The sequence below is a fragment of the Phragmites australis genome, chromosome 23, assembly GCF_958298935.1.
Source record: "Phragmites australis chromosome 23, lpPhrAust1.1, whole genome shotgun sequence".
NCBI classification, from domain to species: domain Eukaryota; kingdom Viridiplantae; phylum Streptophyta; class Magnoliopsida; order Poales; family Poaceae; genus Phragmites; species Phragmites australis.
Window position 1 is genome coordinate 17,830,875 of NC_084943.1, and position 16,599 is coordinate 17,847,473.

The following is a 16,599-nucleotide window of genomic DNA, read 5'->3' on the forward strand; positions in this document are numbered from 1 at the left end:
TGGTCGTAAAGAGTAGAACCAAAAATGACCTAGTCCCGGACCTCCATAAAACGTTCGACAATCTTCGGAAGTACCACATGAAATTAAACCTCAAGATCCTAGAAGTGGAAACGGCACTCCAAGATCTAAAAAGGTACCTTCCCTTCCCTCCTGTACTGACCACACCTCAACCAGACGAGGAGCTCTTGCCCTATGTTGCAGGTACCCCACAGGTCATGAGCGTGATACTGATCGTCGAGCGACAAAGTCTTCAGCGACCAGTATACTATGTTAGTGAGGACCTACATGACGCGAAGGATCGATACCAACAGGCTAAGAAGCTTGTATACGCCATTCTGATGGCCTCTCGCAAGCTCAGACAATACTTCTAGGCCCACGAAATCAGGGTAATATCCTCGCTCCCGATTAGAGAAATTCTCCACAACAGGAATGCAGCAGGAAGAACAACAAAGTGGACAGTAGAGCTTGGGGAGTTTGATCTTTAGTTCGTCCCCCGAACGGCTATCAAGTCCAAGGCGCATGTCGATTTTATGGCTGAGTGGTCGTCCTTTGAGCTCGCGCAGGTAGAAGGACCAGAGGCGGACGAGCATTGGACCATGCACTTCGACAGATCATTCACGTTGAAGGGAGCATGGGCTGGAGTGGTCCTGATCTCACCAACCGACGACCTCCTCAGGTACGTAGTTCAATTATATTTTCTAGACACTAACAATATTGTGGAATACGAGGGCCTCTTGTCTGGAATACAAACAGCCTTCACACTTGGGATTAAATGCCTGTTAGCGATAGGGGACTCGCTACTGGTTGTTAACAAGGTGCAAAAGGAGTTTTAGTGCTTTGATTTGACAATGACGACATACCTCACCGAAGTGAGAAGACTGGAGCGATGTTTTTTCGATTTTGAAGTCAAGCACGTCCCTCGCAAATGATAAATTCCTACCTAATGAGCTGACCCGTCTAGCTTCTTCTCACGAACCTGTCCCAGTCAGAATATTTGAAGAAAGACTCACACGACCATCCACTGCGGTCTCGGGCCAAGGTGAAGGGATGCTCCGCTTGAAAATGGAGCACCAGAGGCAACACTCTTTAGAGGCAACGCCTCTTTCGGTGTTGTTGACCTCGGGTGACCATCATGTGATCACCCTACTCAATTCGGATATGATCTGGATGGATCAGATCCCAGACTACCTTCAGAATCAAGTAATCCCTAATGATGTGCATCAGCAAAAAAAAGTCTCGCGACAAACCCGCAGATACTCCCTAGTAGAGGGACGCCTTTACCGCCGGGGAGCAACAACCTTTTACTGAAGTGCATCACTCATGAAGAGGGGAGCACAATGCTCTCTTATATCCATGGGGGCATATGAGGATGCCACGCTTCTTACCATGCTTTGGTCAGAAAAACATTCCGACAAGGATTTTATTAGCCCACTGCCCTCCAGGATGCTTGCGAGCTGGTGAAATGGTGTGAGTTATGTCAGTACCATGGTCGACATACCAACCTACCAGCCCAAACACTGCAAACCATACCACTCTCTTGGCCTTTCGCTATCTGGGGCTCAATATCGTGGGACCATTCGCTAAAGCCCCGGACGGTTTTGAATTCCTGTTCGTGGTAATCGACAAATTCACCAAGTGGATAGAGGTTGAACCCCCCAGGAAGATCATTGTCGCAGCAGTGATTAAGTTCATACAGGGGCTGGTAGTGCGGTTTGGCAGTCCAAATCACATAATCACGGACAATGGGACTCATTTTGCCACTAGTGCTTTGCAAGACTATTGCGAAGAGATCGGGATCAAAGTTTGCTATGCGTCGATGGCACACCCACAGAGCAACAGACAAGTCGAAAGGGCTAATGGGATGATAATGCAAAGGATCAAAACCCGGGTCTTCGATCGGCTTAAAAGCTATTCAAGATACTGGGTGGACGAATTACCCACAATACTCTAGTCATTGTGAACAACTCCCAGTAGGGTTACAGCTGAAACCCCTTTCTTCCTTGTTTTTGGCACAGAGGCAATGCTTCCCTCCGATATCGCTTTTCGATTGCCCCGAGTGGCTAACTACTCGGTCGATGACTAGGTGGTGCGATGAGAGAATGATGTAAACCTGAGCCAAGAGTTCCGCGAGCGTGCCCTAATTCGAGCTTCCCGATATCAGTAAAGCTTCAAACGCTATCACAACCGCAAGGTGCGGTGTAGGCGACCTCGTCCTTATGCAAATTCAGAATAAGGCTGGTCAGAATAAACTCTCCCTCAAGTGGGAAGGACCCTACAGAGTGGTCGATGTCACCCGACCTAGTGCGGTCAAGCTAGCTATGGAGGACGGCCGTGAATTACACAACTCCTGGAACATCGCCATGCTGTGCAAGTTCTATGTATAGGATTGCTCGGAGACGGGCCTATTTCTCTATTTTGCAGAACCTTCCGGATGAGCATGGAATATAGCTTGTAAGTTTTTTTTCAAAAGACCAGGCTCTCTATTTTTTAGGATTTCACGACCACCAGTGGACCCCTGCTAGATTGATTCTCTAACCACTGCATGCGGCAATGCTTGACGGCCACTATGGGACCTAGCGACCAGGAAGTTAAAATGACCAGATAGTCGAAGGCTCATGAACGGTGTGGGATCGCTGCTCGCGCAATGTCAAAGGTACAAACAGCTCAGGACAATGACCACAAGGTCACAAGTGCCCACTTGGGCCGAGCGCTAGTCACCGTCGAGAGACTTGTCGTGCTAAGGGCCATCCCGTGCTTTGAAAGCCTAACTAGCGAGTAGGGTGGATCAGTCGGAGTCTACTCGCCGTGACAGCACAAGGAAAACTCTCTGAACACTACAAATAGCGGTTAGGACTGGACGGTCCAAAACCCGCAAGGCTCCTGAGTGGTCTTCCAGCCATCGATGAGGCCATCAAAAAGGACCAAAATATTTTTTATTCATAAAAAAGATTGGTTGCAAGCATATTGATTACATTCGACTGGGCTAACTATTCTACTACATGCTTGTTCTTTCCCTCTCGACTTGAGTAGCTGGAGCCAGGTTGACGGAAAGGTTCCACCTAACTCTTGCATATCATGAAGATCCACCACATCCAAGAATTACGAAGTATGCTGACCCCTATTTACCCTTGAATGAGTCAAGGAACCTCTTATACTCTTCCTTAGGGTGGGAGCTGGTTGCCCAGGGAATCGGAAGACAACCTGTGTAGGGCTGGAGAAGGTGGCCAGCGTGAAGACTTTGCTGGAGCTATTGACCGGTGCCGATGGACTTGGCTGACCCTCCTTCTACACCTCCTCCGCCTTCTCCTCTCTGTCGGTCTCCTCCTCCAGAAGGTCCCTGTCGATCTCCCCCTCGTTGTCAAAGATGTCGATAATCTCAACCGGGGCAACCGTACAGGTTGGAGCGAGCGGGAGTGATAAGACGAGACCCACTCTATAAAAAGGGAAGCACGATAGTGGCCGGCTCCAACCCCGCAAGAAGGATTTGGAGATTGTCTGCCCCCAAGGGCACCACTACGAGCGGAGTCGGCATCAGAGGTGACTTGGCCCTTGCCAAATCCTCCAAAATCATCGACCTTCCCAGCGAGGAATGGGAGGAGGACGCCATGATCCATAATAAGAGTTGCCTTATCGCCTTGCATAAACTTCGATGGGTGGCTGGCTGGGTGAACTCTTGCTTTTATAGCCCGGCCAACCATTGATTCACGTATGGGGTGAAAGGTGGAACTACTGGAGGGGATGTCCCCGATCCTATCATTTACTACCTTGGGGGCTTATGGTCGCTTCCCAGTCAAAACCGTGCATGTGTGGCTGCGTCTGGACACCAACACCTTAGCTTCTCATACCTATCTCATCTTAAACACCTCACTCTCGGAAGTACTGAGGAACCTCAACCGACGCAACATCCGAACCGCTCGAAATCCAAGGGGGGCGTGCATGGGGAACCGAAAGTCCCTCGAGCCCGGCGGCAATCAATGTTTCTCTCTCTCTCTCTCTCTCTCTCTTTCTTTTTTAGGATGCTTAACCTCCCCACGTGACGTGAAGTTCAGAGTCAAATTCTGAAAGCTAAACAGCGTTGACGACCGCTCTCTAGGTGGACTATGTTCCCACGGGACCCAAGTGGTGCGACCAGACCTGACCACGGCCACGAGGAAGCTTGAGGGCTATTGTCAGAGTATTGAGTAAGGGGGCATTCTGGCTAATGGGCCCCACAAGGGATGTGGCGACCGACGAGGGATATTTCCTGAACCCTGCCCCATCGAGCAACTAGCCCTTGGCTCGCATGTCTAGCACGAGGCTTGCGCGACCAGCCTCCTTGCGATATAATATGGTCTCGTGACCAGCCCTTGCTGGTCGTGGGATGCCCATAACTAAAATGTCTAATCTCATTTATTGATGTCTACTCAAATGTTTTCCTTCCTAAAGCACCTCCTCCAGCAAACAAAGTCATGGTCCGCGCAGATGGACAGTGCCCCGTCCCGTAGAATTAATTGCTACAGGGTGGGGTGTTGCGGACCGACTTGCTCCACGCTACGGATGGGACAGGCCAGGCGATCGGGGGAGGTAGGTGCGGCGGCGTTCCACTTATGGGACGGGCATGCAGAGCTCTCAAGGCAAGTTGGATTCACCAGGTTCTCCATGATGATGATCCAAGAGTAGAATATCTAGCTAGGCATAGGTCTGCTAAACAGGGCCTACTTGTAAGTTCTCCTTCTCTCTAGTATATAAAGAGAGGAGGACCTGATTTGTAAAGGGAAGGAAAAGCAAGAGTCAAGAAAACTTATCTGTAACTAGTTCACAAACACTGATAACAAACTACGCAAGATGTAGAGCTGTTATCCTTAGGGAGGTCTAAATCTGGATAATATCTGTGTTCTTGAGTTCATCACAAACATACGCATACCGCAAGCGTAGTTCATGTGCCCATTGATCGACACACCCTGGAATCATTGTCAAGGATTAACCCTCGACACCAGTGCTGATCCCTGCAACCAACTGGACAGCCAGAAAGATGCCTTCTTGCCATCGCCAAGCTGGACTGATGTGGCAGCATTAAAGAGTGCAATGTCAACCGAGTTGACCGGTAACTCCATTCCGTTCCATGGGCGCTCAGGGTGCCTCCACTTGAACTAGAGCCAACGGAGACGAAGGGCGCAACCAAAATACTCCACGTTTGTAATGCCCAAATCACCTTTCCGGGTGGGCCCGTATACACGAGACCACTTCACTTTACACTTGCCACCTATGAGGTGTTGATGACCTGCCCAGAGGAAACATCGTCGTGTCTTGTCCAATTCCTTTATGATTTTTTCGGTGGCTAAAGCACCGTTAGGAGATAGGTGGGCAGTGAACTCAGGACCGTACGTACAAGCTCGTGCCTGCCAACCGATGTAAGCAATCTTCCCTGCCAGCCAACCAATCTCGCCTTCATCCTATCTTGGATCGACTTTAATTGAGCAAGGAGAAGCCGACCAAAGGTTAGTGGCATTCCTAGTTAAGTAATCAGAAAGGGTGCCCGCAGGACAGGGAAGTTTTGCAGCATTGCCTCCATGTCAAAACCTTGACAGTGAGTGGCAGACATTGCGCTCTTACTTAGATTGATTTGCAATCCGTTAGCTCCTCTAAAGTAGCGCATAATGCCCATCATCATGGTAATGTCCTATTTGTTTGGGTTCGTGAAAACAACCGTATCATCGGCATATAGTGATAGGTGTAGAGTTGCATGCCGTTCACGAAGGGGGGTGAGGGCTCCTTCCTTTATTGCCAGCTCAAAGAGGTGATGCAGGTATCTATGCCAAGGATGAACAAGTAGGGGGATAAAGGGTCACCTTACCGCAGCCCTCGTGCATAGTGGATTCCCGACCTGCTTATCAAAGATTATATATTTATGAACAGAGGGGTATATATCTTCTTTAGTTCTTTGAAATTACCATTTTAACTTTAGAAACACACATATTGTGATACGGTTGCACACTCCATGAAAGAATGACAAAAGCATGACAACGAGAAGTGCAGATATATTATTATCGGCCCATTAATTTCCATCTCCATTCAGCTACCGTTGAGGACTACAAATATAGCTGAATGTTCACTTGGTGTTGGTGATTGGGAAAGGCACAAAGAGAAAGGCCGTGGTGTAGCAGTCGACAGCCTAGCTTTGTCATGGCTACACCACTTGGGTGATGAGGAAGACGACACTTCCATCACATTGACTAATAAAATGGAAGTCTATGTAATTGAAAGGGCTGGAAAGACTTGGATAACAGATGTGTCCAAACGTAAAAAAAATTACTGCCTCTCCAGTTTGATTAACTTGTTGTCGACGACGTAGACATTGTTTTTCTATGCATTCAATTTGTCATTACCTTTTCTAAGTAAATATTAATCGAAATCAGTAAAATTATAGTCACATAGAAGTCCTTTCAATAATAGAAAATATAAATATTTGTTGTACAATAGGGATCAAACTTTTAAAAGTTTCACTGCACACATAAATATTCTAGCTGGAACAACATTTATTTTGACCTTAGTGTACTAATAACTATAAGAAAATATTATAGGATCACAATCAAACACTCAGTATGGTATAATAACTGATGGATACAAGTACCTTCATGGGTATTTCTCAACATACATGGGTCTGAAAAACAGTTGCTCGAAGTACAAGGGTTTAACTGACGAGTTTAAAAGTACATGGACTAATATAAATTTTGTGACACTAAAGGAGGTGCGATCTTTTCATTTTATTATTAGCGAATTATAGATGACAAACAGGGTCGGTCAGCTGCATCCTTCTTTAGAAACTAGAAGCAGACAAGGAGATCAATGTTCGCCAATCACCATCAAAGCCTGAAGAAGACATTGTGTGAAGATAAGTGTCAATACTCATAATTATGCAATGCAAAGACAAGTCAACCGAGCCAACCAAGTCCTTATAAAAAGGGAAGCTAATTACAGTAGGAACATATTAAGTTCTAATCATGCCTATGTCGTAGATTAGAAGTGATCTGTAAATATATTCTTTTATCAAATTCAGGACATCAACTCTAGTACCAGTTCGAGTTTCATGAACTGAAAAAGTCACCTAAAGCTTAAATTATCAAGTAAACGTGAATGATATACTTCAAGAGAACATATATATGATTTGACTAATTTGCGCAGAATCAGCTTATGCTTCTCATAAATCTATGCAGTTGGCCGTCATACGTACCCGCTGAAGGATGTATTGCCAACGCGAATAGAATGCTTCACCCATCTGCCACTGCACCAGTTGTTGATCAAGACAGTAAGAGAGCTTATTGAGACTCGAGTAAACTCCCAAGCTTGAGTGAATCAAATCACAAAATTTCAAAACGGAAAAACTTAAGTACCAGATACCTACAAGGCACTAGGAAGTAAAAAAGGAACGCAAATTCGAGTCGAAAAGAACTGATCCCACGATGTCGATCAGTTAATCTCGACTGCTCAAAATATCTCAAAGGCTTGGTGGATTCCAGGAAGATAAACATACTAGATGTTGTGCTTGCCACCTGCGGATTCACCCTATCTTGGTGATGGAGTCCAGAGACACCATCAAGACCAGCTCGTCGTGGCTCGATGCGTGGTAGGGTTGCTGCATACGTGCTGCCGCTGCCTTTCGAGGCCGCTCCTGCCTGCAGGTTGGAGGTAGAAGAAAACGTCAACGTCACCATGGCTCACCGTACTAGCTAACTACTAAACCGAGAAGACAGAGCGTTCCAAGAGACCTTTTTCCGTCGCCGCCGCTGGTCGCCGCCGCCGGTCCAACCTTCTCCGCATCCAGCTGCCGGGAGAACGAGCACTGCCCCATCCTCTCTCTGGTGTGGGTGTACGGCTTTGCTTGCTTAGCTGCACGGGTGCAGCTATATATATGATGGGTTTGGCGGGACGATGGCATCCAGTTTTCCCTTATCTATTAAAAACCTAATGTAAGACCAACCTTAAGGGTTTTTCTTCAGGGTGTATATTCTCATCGTGAAGTTATTTTCGTTTCTTTCAGCGCTCTAACAGTTTCCCTTCACGGTTCCTGTTATAAAGAGATTCTCAAAGTCATTCACTTTAGGATGAGATTCTCTCTCCCTTCCTTTCGTGATTTCTCTCAAAAGAAAGTTGTTAGAGATGAGAGGAAATAAAGTGAATGAAAACAGAGAAGGAATCGAAAAAGGAACGAAATGAAGAGAATATGGTCGGAGATAATCTAATATGATATTGAAAAAAGGTCCCCAAAAGTGTCCAATGTTTCTGGTTAGGAACTTGGTTGCATGTGGTTTATTTTTTTTATTTTTTATTTACCCTTTTAGCTTGGCTTTATACAAAAAGTGAATTGTTGAGTCTACAAAGAGATGAGCTTTAAAATTTTATATTTGGTATGAACGTTTTAGTATATTCAAGTGGATGTGGCAGTAGTTAGCTTTGTAGGGGACTGTATCCTCTGACTTTGTAGGTGCAGAGTATTTTTGTCCCATACTCTGGAGCCACTATAGTGATTTAGCTAAAGTTAGTCTAAACTGTACTACCTGATTATTGTAGCAATATTTTGTTATGCCTTTGCAACAAAAAGTGGCGTACTACATGCATATTTGTTTACCTAAGGCCATCTCCAATAGAAAAGGTTTCTACTGCTACATGCATATTTGTTTACCTCAACTTAGAAGTTTTACAGATTACCATGCATGACAAACTAAATGGAAATAGATATCATTCTACCACCCACAAATGTTGAACTGCGTAATATTAAATGACCCAAACGATTATGTCAGCTTGGTTTTGCGACGCTCACAAATAAAGGAATTAATATTTGTACCAACACCAATAAGGTTTTCTTCCTAATGTTAAACCGTAGAAATGAATTAAGGATTAATTTCAGAACAATTTTCATTGTGACCATATTTTAACACCCAATTAACCAATTTCTCCAACGAGGCATACCAACATTTTAGTGTAATAAGATAAATACTCTATGATGTATAATTTGTATTGAGTCTCGTGGGTGTTGTTTATATAGAGTATTGCACAACGCTTTTAGCATTATTCCCATTAATATGATAAACTTCAGCAGTGTCATGCGGATAATCTAGTGACTCAGCCTTGCTTTGATAGATAGGGGAGAAAAAAAATCCTTCATGCACTCCAAGTTGGGTTCATCAGCTTCGATGAGTAAGACAAGAGTCATGACCAAGTTGTTAATCAGATGTACAAATCCTAAGCATCTGTACTCCAATAGTTATTTGCCGGCCTCCAAATGAAGATTTCTATTCAAATGCTTCGATTTATTCTTGTCTAAACGTCAAAACTAATCCAAATATATTTAGGTTAGTAAAAATAGGCCATAGACACATATGATATATATAGTTTTGGTTAGAGGACTTCGTAATAAGCACCCAGTTTACATCAGCATAGTGTGCACCCGTCTGACACCTTCTTTACTCATCAGCATTGAAGCAAATAGATTTAGATGATCGAGCTCAAAGAAAACTAAGCTTGATGATCAAGTTGTAATTTTCCTCAAAAAAAAAAAAAGATCAAGTTGCAATAGATTGATGACACAGTCTGGTGCCAAGTGATAATCTTAAAAATGCCTTAGTTTACTACTAACAAGATAAGGTCATTGGCTCCTGCAATAAATTTTGTAAGAACAGCTAAACACATTATCCCTGGACCAAAATAAGTGCCGTCGAACTTCAAAACTTTGGCCACTATAATACATCAAATATTTATACTTATTATTTATCACATAAGAATGATATTATCATATTCACCTCCAAAACACTTTTATATCTTTATAACTTTATTAAATTGTTCCTTATGTATATTTGGAAGAAGTAATGGTAGAGGTTATGCTAATACTGCATGTCAGTGTCCTGAGCGGCAAGTAAATAGGACCAGAGGCATTAGTACCTTTGAATTGGTGATAAACTCTAGATATACCAGCAAAGATTCTTAAAAATGCTTAAACGTACTACTAGCAAAATAGGATCATTTTCTTCTACAAAATGATACATAACAAGCAACTAAATAGTACCCTAAAAGGGGAACTGTAACATCATGCATGATTTATACAAACTAGTACAACCCGTACTCTTTGGTAGCACTTTTTTGGTTCATTTGAATACGGCCGATCACCTACCATTCATCCTTGAACTGTTGTGCATCTTTTTTTAAGGTGTCTCTGCTTTTGTTATAATTATTCACTCCATTCTTATCTATAAATTTCTAATAAGGGGAGCGCTGGCTTAATTGTACAAAAAGAATCATATATAGGAAAATACATCTAATTCTTCAATTTGCAAAAAAAAAAAAGTTAGTAATTGTTGCCAACCTCCTAATTGTAAGGAGAGCGCTAACATTATTGTACAAGCAACTATGCTCCAATAGTTATTAAATGTTGGCGGCCTCGAATTAAGATTCCTATCCAACTGCTCCAACTGGTCATTCTTGTCAAAACTACTCTGATTATTTATTAATACATATAAATTCATCAATTTGCAATAAATAGGCCATGCAGATAAAGGGCATATTATGATATGTATAGCTCTGGTGAAGGGACTTCGTAACCATCCAGTTTACATCAGAATATTGGTCTAATTTTTTTTTACATCAGCAAATTGTGCACCTGTTTGACACAACTTTCTTGCACATGTTTTTTCTGATCAAACAGATTTAGATAATCGACCTCAAAGAAAAGCAACCTCTATGATTGTTGATGACTATCGCATAATTATTATATCTGGGCATCCTAGGGCTTCTCATAATTCTAGGGGCATATTTTTATCTGGGCACCCTAGGATGAAAGGAAACTACCTGTAAGTACCCAAGATACCCCGTAAATAGGGAAGTTTATCTCAAAAACAAAAAGTAAGACTTCAGATGATGTACGACGCCTCCTATAAACACAAAGCCGGGGCTCCTGTGGAGAAGAGGTCTTTTCCACAAGGCATTACAGGAGCCAATGAGCTAGAAAACAAATAGGATATAGAGTTATTATCCTAAGAGAGGTCCGAAGTTGTCTAAAAATCCCTCTGTATGATTTTTGTGATTTGTCTACAAAAAGCATCCCCATCTATTCTACAAGTTCGTAAGATCGGCGGTTCACTAATCGTCGATAGTTGGCGTCGTCTGTGGGGATCATGACGATAGGCGTTGAAGATTCTCGGACTTCGCCCAAGAGGAACAGTTTCTCGGACGAGGGGTTCTACGACAACTTCACCCCTCCCCCCCCCCCACACCGATGAACTACGATCGGGTGAACTTCGATGAAGATCTTTCCGGTGATGATTCTAGCGATGAGGTAAGTTGCTTTATGGATCAATGCGCCAAGGATCATGGTATCAAGTTTGAACTACTCGGCTACCAAGATAACTGTGAATTCCCAATTCACCACAAGTCAGGATCTTCCTGTGTAACTTCTGACAATATGGATTAATCGAGACACCTATCCGGAGCAATCCAATGAATCCATGATGGATCTGGACACTTCCTCCAGCGAAGATTACCGCCAATAAGTCTTCGCCATCGGAGGCTAGGGTGACGGTCTGGACAATCTTGAAGACGACCATACAAACACACAGGTTCCTCCCGCCCCGAGTCTGGGTGATGCCCATGCCAGCAACAGCTGAGCACGCCACCCCAGATCCTAAACCCTAACGGAGCGCCTATTTTATCATCTCCCAACCATCAGCAGGGGCTTAGTGCTTTAGATCTGTGATAGCCTAGAGGCTTCTCCTTCTACAAGAGGCTCTCATGCACCCTCTGACCACAAATCTAATAACCCCAGCCAGTAAAGGCAGGATGAACTCGGTAATCTACTTGATGAAAGAAGTTCTCATCCAGGCCGAGAATTCCCGTCAATCCCTAGTGGAGAACAGCTCTAACCGAGATAGATCACTTAATCCCCCATCATGAGAAGTATCGGACTCAAAGAGGCGTAATCCTCAGAACAAGGAATCCTGGGATGAGAATCAGACAGCGAACCATCGTAGGATCTTACTACAAAGGTCATCCGATCAACAACTTGCACGAAGTTATCGACAAGCAGCGGAGATGTTCGAGGACCCCTTAGGTAGCATCATTCGCCCCTCGGCAATCAGATTGGGGGATGTCCTGGCACCGCTCAAGCCGGGGCCAGTCCTCAACCCCTGTGGGTAAAATACCCGAGGCCTCTAGGACCAAACAGGGCGCCATCAACGGGTGCTTGGCATTCTCTCCGGACCTACGGAACGTAAAGTGGTCGGTGAGGTTCCACCCCGGGTCAATTGAGAAGTACGACAGAAGTGCAAACCCAGTTGAGTTCCTCCAGATCTACACCACGGCTATCCAAGTGATTGGTGAGGATGATAAGGTAATGACAAACTACCTCCCCATGACCTTTGAAGGGGCAGAACATGGCTAGCCAACTTACACCGAGAACAATCTACTCATGAGAGCAGCTCTGCGGTGTCTTCTGGGATAACTTCCAGGGTATGTACATTCACCACAGCACGGGAAACGATCTCTACAATTACGAGAAGACAGAGAAAGAAACCCTTCATGAGTTCATGTGCCACCTTAGCAACAGCAAGAACACCATCCCTAAGATCAACGATCATGAAGTCATCCAATCCTTCATCAAGGGGGTCAAGAGCCATATATGTGTTGAGGACATCTCCTGAAAGGAGCCCGAGGTGGTCAATGCACTCATGAAGATCGTCGACATGGCCACCAAAGCCGAAGAGGCGCTCTACCTCATCAAGGAAAGGGCTCAGGGCATCAAGCACCCTAGCCTGGGCTCGACGGTGACATGGAAAAGAGCAAGCATAAGAATAAAACCAAGGGAGGTAAGGGCTAGAAAGATAAATCTGATGAAGTTTTTGCAGATCTGTCTAACACCCGTCCCGACAAGGGCCCCGAATCTTCCCAGGGCAAAGGCTTTACACCCAGCTTCAGCGAACGCAACGTTAAGCCTTGTTGCAACCTCCACCAGTGAAAGTGCATCTAAACCCATATGTGGGTTTTGGATAATTGATGACAAATGATTAAGGGACTAATAAGTTTATCAAAGTTATGAATATGTTTTAGTCCCATCAAAGAAGCTAAATGACGTTGGCGTCCCTCAAAAAGAAAAGAGAAGCGGTATGTAGTCACTCAATAGATTTAAATTAATTTTTTTTTAATTTGAGTATAGGTGTGCCGTTCTATAAAGAGGGACGCATATAGATTGACTTGAAGAGGTCTCAATGCTCAAAATACCCATCTAGGCCAAAGAAGAGAGACATAACTCACCCCATGAACACCAGAAAATTAAATGTCTTAGTCTCGACCCGGAGTCTCCTAGTTGACCTGGATACTCTAGGTTCTGTCAGTCATCCGAACCCTCCAAGTTAGGTTCCGGACAGGGGTTTTGGTTATGCATTTAAGTGCCAACCTAAAGTCTCTAGGTATAACCCGGATACTTCGGGTTAGTACAAAAATCACTTTAACAGCTAGTTTTTGAGAGGAGAGTATATACCCCATCACCCTCTTCTTAAAAATGCTGTTGTTGCTGAACCAACTCGAGACAAACACATTCATAACCATTCAGTAGTCCTCCTAACTCATCTAGTGCATCAAATCTTGCAGGATTTTGAAAGTTGGGTTGGAAAAGTGAGATTGAGTGCTAGTGAGCATAAATTCATCCTTTGAGCACTTGAGTTCATCATCAAGCCATAGATTTGCATTCGTTACTCTTGGAGCTTAGAGCTCCTAGACGGCTAGGTGTCACCCGGAGAGCACCCAAGCTTGTGGAGTGCCTCGGGAAGTTTGTGAAGGTCATCCTCGTCTGTGTAAGAGAAGAGGAAGCTTTGAGTAAGCCCAAACTCGATCTCCGTGGTCGCTTGGTGAGGATAAGGGTTGAAAGAGATCCGACTCTTTGTGAGCACCTCAACGGAGATGTAGGATCGTTTGATTCAAACTTTGGGAAACAAATTCTTGTCTCCTTTACTTTCTTTCATACTTTCTAGTTCTAGTTGATATTTGGGGCAATTTGTCTGATCTATTTGTTTGCGAGTCCGTAGCTACAGGTGGTTGGTGAAAATGTCTTTGAGCTTCCTTTGAAACCTGTAGTAACCCTTAGATTCAATTAGAATTGCTTAGGTGTTCTTAGTTTTTGATTTTCTGTTCCATCTGAAATATCCAGGTTGAGCTCGGAACCGTCGGATCCTGGAGTTTCCAGATTGACCCGGAGTATCCAGAATTTGTAATCTGCTGTGAAGTTTTAATTTTCAGGAAACACTTATCACCCCCATCTAGGCAACATCACGTACATTTAATTGGTATCAGAGCCTAATCTTCTACAAGACTTCACCGCTTGGGGAGTTGAAGATGTCGACATCCGAAGAGAAGAGTCTGAAAGATGATGCTTCGAAATTGGGCGACGGTAAAGACAAGGGAGTTGCAATCGAATTCAATTATGATAAATTGAATGCTTCTAACTCTTACATTTTCATACCGTCCGGGCGTGCGCCATATTTTAATGGAATGCACTATGCCGCTTGGAGATACAAAATAAAATTACATCTAATATCTCTTTATCCAAGTATTTGGAAGATTATTTGTACAGGTCTTGAGCTACCGAATGAGGACAAAGAGCTTACTTCCGAGCAAGAACAAAATCTTTACCGCAATGCACAAACCGCAAGTGTATTGCTGGGTGCCTTGAGCCCCGAAGAATTCAACAAGTTGGATGGACTTAAGAAAGTCAAAGTGATATGGGATACACTTTAAGTCGCATATGAAGGCACCACAAGCATGAAAGTGTCGAAGATAGATTTGCTTGAAAGCAAATTGGGAAGATTTGTTATGGAAGATGGTAAAACCCCCAAGCAATGTATGACCGCATGATGGTGCTTGTGAACAAAATTAAAGGCCTTGAAAGTGAAGAGCTAGATGATCACAAGGTGATGCGAAGATTGCTAAGAGATTTTGCACCAAGAAAACACACCTTGTTCACTCTCATCTAAGAAAGAAGAGACTACAAGAGGCTCACATCAAGTGATGTGCTCGGTAGAATTCTTGCTCATGAGCTCATGGAGGAGGAAGCCAATAAAGTCAAGAACCTAGCTAAGCATAGCTCAACCTCCAAGAATAAAGAAGTAGCATTCAACTCAAGAAAGAGCAAGCAAGTTGAAGAATCAAGCTCAAGTGAAGATGAGAGCTCTGAAGATGAAGAGATCACTTTCTTTGTAAGGAAATTCAAGAAATTCATGAAGAAGGATGGCTATAGCAAGTACAAGAAAGACATACCCAAAATAAGAACATCCAAGAAAGCTTGCTATGAGTGGCAAAGTTGGCCACTTTATCGCCTAATGTCTAAACAAAAAGAAGAGCAAGGAAAAAGAGGAGAAGAAAAACAAGTCTTTCAAGAAGGACAAGTACAAGACCCACAAGAAGAAATATTCGGGTCAAGCTCACATTGGCGAGGAGTGAGGCTCAAACTCCGACTCTGACTTCGATGATGAAGGAGTCACCACTATCGCCATCCGCTCCTCTACACTGAAAAAATCACTTTTTGGTGACATGAGCGATGACGACGATACTCCCAAGTGTCTCATGGCAAAAGGGTACAAGGTAAAATCATAATCCAAGCTCCTATATAGTGATAGTGATTGTGATTGTGAATGTTATCTTAAATATTAAAGTAAAAATATCATGTCTAAGATAAAGGAGCTAATGGAAACAATGGAGAGTCAAGAGGAGATTCTCAAAAAGAAATATGACTTGCTCATCCTTGAAAAGAAGAGAAACCTTGAACTCGAGGAGCTCCTTGCTAAAGAGAAAGAAAAAGTTAAGAAATTGACCAAAGATCTTAATTTGACCAATGTCTCAATTGCTAGTTTAAAGAGTAGCAATTCTATACTTCAAGAGAAACTCAAGTGTTTAGATGCAACTCATAAAACTCTTGAAGTGCAAATTAATGCTCTTAGAAATAGCTCTTCTCCCTCTAATAAAGTAACCTTACTCTCTAATACTTCCATTAGTCAATGTTGGTCTCATTTTTACAATGTTGATATAAATACGTGTGCTACCAATGTTCAATCCTTGCAAGTATTAGGCAAAGACCTGCCTAATGTGTTGCGGATGCTTAGAGAAAGAAGTGCTATAGATCAGGATGTCATCAATAAAGACTAACACACATCTTCTCAAGAGAGGACCAAGAATCTCATTCATGGCACATTGAGAAGTAGCAGGTGCATTGCAAAATCTAAAAGGCATCACTATAAACTCAAAATAGCCATTATGAGTCTAAAAGGTAGTTTTGATTTCATCCTCGTCTTTCAACCTGAATTGATGATACCGAGCCCACAAATCTAATTTGGTAAGTCAAACAGCACCAGCCTAATCATCAAGCAATTCATCAATTATTGGAAGTGGGTACTTATTCTTTACTGTAATGGAATTTAAGTGTCTATAATCCAAACAAAATCTCCACCCTCCATACTTCTTCTTGACTAGGAGTACTTGAGAAGAAAATGGACATACACTTGGTTTGATGAGATCTGTTGGCAGCATGTCTTTCACTTGGTTTTCAATCTCAGTTTTCTGGGCAGGGTTATATCTATAAGGTCTAAT

At 43.5% G+C, this 16,599-nt stretch overlaps 1 long non-coding RNA gene across 1 annotated transcript; it reads right to left on the minus strand.

The window, feature by feature from the left end:
• Window positions 1–6,585: 6,585 nt before the first annotated feature.
• On the minus strand, window positions 6,586–7,267 carry LOC133906366 (uncharacterized). The gene is made up of 2 exons (XR_009907767.1): window positions 7,211–7,267; window positions 6,586–6,849 (listed from the first exon to the last, which is right to left on the minus strand). It is a non-coding gene; the product is annotated as an uncharacterized LOC133906366 (long non-coding RNA).
• Between the last annotated feature and the right edge of the window lie 9,332 nt (window positions 7,268–16,599).